Raw genomic sequence first — 5,300 nt, 5'->3', positions numbered from 1 at the left:
ATAAGTTTGAATCAATTTGTTTTAGGGTGTGATTCCTAGTTTTGATGTTGTTTTGGGTGTTCCGAGGATTCGAGTGAGTCCGTTTTATTATTCTAGATTTGCGGGTATGTTCGGGCGGGGCCCTAGGGGCCCCGAGCATCAATTCGACGAGGCTCGGACTAAGTTGGAAAAATTGAGCAAGAACTGAATTCCCGGCTTCTGTCATAACCGCACCTGCAGTTGGTAAGCCGCAGATACGGGCTCGCAGGTGCGGGCCATGACTCGCAGATACGGCCAAGGGTGGGCAGCCCAGAACCATAGATGCAGCCCTTTCTCCACGGAAGCGGAATCGCAAAAGTGGCCCCATCCGGCCCAGTGAAGTTCCGCAGAAGCGGACCATTGTCCGCAGATGCGGGGGCGCAGGTGCGGCCCATGACCGCAGGTGTGATGATCCAAAAGGTCATCACTTGTTTTTAAATTGAATTCTGCATTTCGAGGCCTTAAAAACCTCTTTTAGCATCACCTCGATTTGCATGCGCAGTCCGGGCGCGTAGCCGCAAAGCCTATATGTGAAATTTTTTGAAAAATGATAAATTTTGACTATAAAATGAATTAATTTGACTTCGGACAACGTTTTGGGTAAACGGACCCGGACCCATGATTTGACGGTCCCGGAGAGTCCGTAGGAAAATATGGGACTTGAGCGTATGCCCGAAATCAAATTCCGAGGTCCCAAGCCCGAGAAATGAATTTTTAAAGAAAAATTGTTTTCTCAAATTGTTAAAAGGATTTGGAAATGAGTTTTCGATTAGAACATGTTGGTATCGGGCCCGTATTTTGGTTCCGGCGTCCGGTACAGGTCTTATATGTGATTTAAGACAATTGTGTGAAGTTTGGTAAGAAACGGAATCCATTTGACATAATTCGGACCTTAAATGCAAATTTGATGTTTAAGAAGTTTGGAGAAATTTCATTGATCTTGAGGTTTAATTCGATGTTCATGATGTTATTTTGGTGATTTGATTGCACGAATAAGTCCGTAGGATATTTTTGAGGTTGTGTGTATATTTGGTTTGGAGCCCCGAGGGCTCGGGTGAGTTTTGGATAGGCCACGGGGTGCGTTTTGAACTTAGAAAAAATTGCAGATTTCAGCTGTGCATAGCAGGCCTGCAGGCTTCGCATTGCGAAGCCTGGCTCGCAAATGCGATATCGCAAATGCGAGTGGCTGATCGCAAATGCGAAGGAAGCCAGGCCAGCTCACTCTCGCAAATGCGAGATTTCTTTCCCAAGTGCGAAAATCCCTGTTCCAGCTTCGAGTCGCAAATGCGACGAAGTAGTCGCAATTCCCAAGTCGCAAATGCGACAAGTTGTTCGCAAATGCGAAGGTCCTATTTTCCTGAAGGGTTCGCAAATGCGAGCCCTGTTTCGCAATTCCCATAATAGCAGAGGTCGGGGTTCGCAATTCCGAACCCCTGTTCACAATTCCCACATCTGAGACCTGCAACTTTTATACTTAGCCGAATTTTTAACCCATTTTCATATCCTCTCAAAACATAAACACACTTAGGCGATTTTTCAAAGGTTTCTTCTTCTCCAAATCAATTGTAAGTCGTTTTTAACTAACTTTCTTCAATTCTTAATATCTTTTAACATGATTTCATCTTCATATCAATGATTTTCATGGGGGAAATTGAGTGTTTTGGGTAGAACCTAGGTTTTTCAAAAATTGGGGATTTGGACCTCGATTTGAAGTCCGATTTTAAAACAAATTATATATTTGAGTTCGTGGGGAAATGGGTGATCGGGTTTTGGTTCGAACCTCGGGTTTCAACCATGTGGGCCCGGGGGCAATTTTTGACTTTTTGGGTAAAACTTTGGAAAACTCATTTTCATGCATTGGGGTTGATTCATTTAGCGTTTATTGATGTAATTAAGTAACTTGTGACTAGATACGAGCGAATTGGTGGTGGAATCAAGGGGTAAAGCTATAATTGAATCGTGAATTGTGTTTGTGGCATCGAGGTAAGTGTTTGGTCTAACCTTAGCTTAAGGGATTAGGAGTTGTGTCTATTTGCTACGTGTTAATTGTGGAGTACGACATATAGGCATGGTGACGAGTATCTATACATTGGTGTCAATCATGCCCGTGAGTCTTGTGTTATAGTTTGTTATGACTCCGTTGTGGTTTATTATGCCTCACATGTTATTATCATCATTGTTCCCTTGCCGGGTTGTTTGTTTGATATTATTGTTCCCTTGTCGGGATATTGTTGAGATATCATTGTTCCCTTGCTGGGATGTTGTTGAAATATTAATCTTCCCTTGCCGGGAAGTTATTATGTTGTTCTTGTTCCCTTGCCGGGATTCCTTGTGATTATTGTTGGTTGTAAATGGGAGCGGGTGGTACGCCTACCACAAGATATAATAAAATGGGAGCGGGTGGTACGCCTACCACAAGATATAATGAAATGGGAACGGGTGGTACGCCTACCACAAGATATAATAAAATGGGAGCGGGTGGTACACCTACCACAAGATACATGAAATGGGAGCGGGTGGCACGCCTGTCACGAGATACATGAAATGGGAGCGGGTGGCACGCCTGCCACAAGATATGAGAAATGGGATCGGGTTGCACGCCTGCAACAAGATGTGAAAAGAAAGTGAAATCTGCCTTTGTTTTTCTTTATTCTTGTTAGTGGTTGGATTTTGATTCCTTCATATTCTATTGATATTTTGTTTTTACATGTTTTTCCTCGAAGCATGTTTCCCCCTCCCATTTTTACTTGTTTATTTCCGTATTTCTTTTCCACTATATATATTTGAAACTGCACAGGTTTATTTGGTAGTCTGGTCCTAGCCGGGTTTGAGTCCAATTTGGGATTTTTGGTCTAATTTGATTATTTTCGTATGGAATTCATTCCTTTAGCGTATATTGATAATAATATACTAATTTTGGTTAGATTCGGAGCATTTGGAGGCCGAGTCGAGAGGCAAGGGCATCGCGGGTTAAAGTATATCCGGTTTGAGGTAAGTAATGACTGTAAATGTTGTCCTGAGGGAATGAAACCCCGGATTACACATCGTTTCACTACTTTGAGGTGATGCACACGCTAGATGACGAGCGTGAGGGCGTGCACCATTGGGGATCGTGACTTGGTCTTTCCCGTAGCAATTATTAAGTTGCGTATTTGACTGGAAACTATTCGATACTTATGTATTTTAGAAAGTATTACTATGTTGTGGGCTGAATGCCATATTTGGGCCTTGTGCCAAGCTGTTTGGACCCTTAGGGGCTTTTTATTATTATCCCTCACTGTTTTGATTAAATATATGTACTCAGTCATGTTATGTTTTACTGATTTCATAACTCAGTCTTATTTACTATGATTTGATGCATAAAATGATATTTTGGGCTGAGCACCCTCTTTTACTGTTAGCCAGAGTGGCTTGAGAGGTTTCTGACTGATAAGGCCGAGGGCTTGTGTTTTGAGGATATCATGGGATCGGGCTGCGTGCCGCAACATATTGTACGGATTTATGATATATGAGAGGTCGAGGGCCTGATCTATTATGCCACGAGATGGCTTGTTATAGCGCTTGGGCTGTAGGAGCCCCTCCGGAGTCTATACACCCCCAATGAGCGCGGGAACCCTGAGTGAGTGATATGATGTTGCCCGAGGGGCTGTTTTAGATTTATGTTGTGCCCGAGGGGCTGATTAGGAGTGGTTGTGAGGTTGCCCGAGGGGCTGATTCTGAGTGATGTTGTGCCCGAGGGGCGGTTTATGATACATGTGTTGCCCGAGGGGCTATTTATAATTTTCTTCATTTTTACTCTAAACTTCATTGAACCTCTGTTGAAACTGTTAGAAAGGCATTTTTCAAAGGATTTTTACTGAAATTGGATTTTACGAGATGATTTGATTTATATACTGTTTTGAAAACATACTGTACTTACTGTGGTGTTATGACGTAGATTTATGTGTTTCTTACTGCTCAATCTTTATTTACTTTTATTACTTACTGAGTAGGCATACTCACATTACTCCCTGCACCTTGTGTGCAGATCCAGGAGTTGCGGGTCGTGATAGCGAGCGCTGATCCTTAATCTGTCGCGGATATCCGGAGTAGGCAATGTAGCTGCATGGTGATTGCAGCCTTGCTCTTCTCCCTGTTATCTTCCTTAGACTATATTAGTATTTTCCATACTGTGATAGTCTTAGTTGTTTTCATACAGTCCTTAGTAGATGCTCGTAACTTGTGACACCCCAATGTCGGGCTTATATTTCTTTCCGCACTTGTTATTTAGACTTACGTTATGAACACTGTATTAATTAATAGCTTAAAACATACTTATTATGAAATATCATTTTGTTTTGGGATCGTGTCGGCCTAGTTTCCTGATAGGCGCCATCACGACCGGGTTGGTTTTGGGGTCGTGACACTAGGTTTTTCATCCAACCCATAAATTCCAGAAATGTACATGTTAAAATCTACCCATAATCTATGTATTTAACTCACATTATGTAGAAATTACTTACCCTCAATAGGTAGGTTGAAATTCCCTTTTTTGAAGCTCTAAAATTGCTCAAGTGTGTGAAAAATGAGAGAAAAATGGCTAATTCACGTACTTAAAACAAGGTTCTTCCCAGTTGAAACACCCTTCTTCGCGAACGCGGAAGAAGCCTTGCGTTCGCGAAGGCCTAAGTTGCTTGGGCATCGCAAACGCGACAGCTCTTACGCGAACGCAATGAGCAAAGTCAACTGGCTCTCTTCGGCCCCTTTTCCCTACGCGAACGCGAGAGGGTCTTCGCGAATGCGTAGGCCTTGGATCACCTGGCTTCGCGAACGTGAGAGCCTGATCGCGAACGCGAAAGGTAATTACCCAATGCCCCAAATCCTTCTTCACGAACGCGATGGCCTTCCCACGTTCGCGAAGAAGGAAACCAAAACTGAAAAATATGGTTTCCTAGATTTAGCTCCGGGATCTGGTCGAACTCTCGAAATGCGTAAAACAACAACAAAACCAAGAATCACACCCCAAAACCAAATTGAATCAAATATGAACTTCAAGTTTCCAAATCACTCCAAACCCGCCGAATCAGACGTAGGCCACTCGGAATGACACCAAATTTTGCGTGCAAGTCTTAAATGACATTACAGAACTATTTTCGGTCTCGGAATTCCATTCAGAGCTTGATATCACCAAAACTACTCCAAACCAAATTTAAAGAACTTCAAAAGCTTTCAAAGGACCAACTTTCACTATTAGGCGCCAAAACGCTTCCAGGTCATCCAAAACCCGATCCGAACAATATCTT

The sequence above is a fragment of the Nicotiana attenuata genome, unplaced genomic scaffold (assembly GCF_001879085.1).
Source record: "Nicotiana attenuata strain UT unplaced genomic scaffold, NIATTr2, whole genome shotgun sequence".
In the NCBI taxonomy this organism is placed as follows: domain Eukaryota; kingdom Viridiplantae; phylum Streptophyta; class Magnoliopsida; order Solanales; family Solanaceae; genus Nicotiana; species Nicotiana attenuata.
This window is presented reverse-complemented; position numbering follows the sequence as displayed.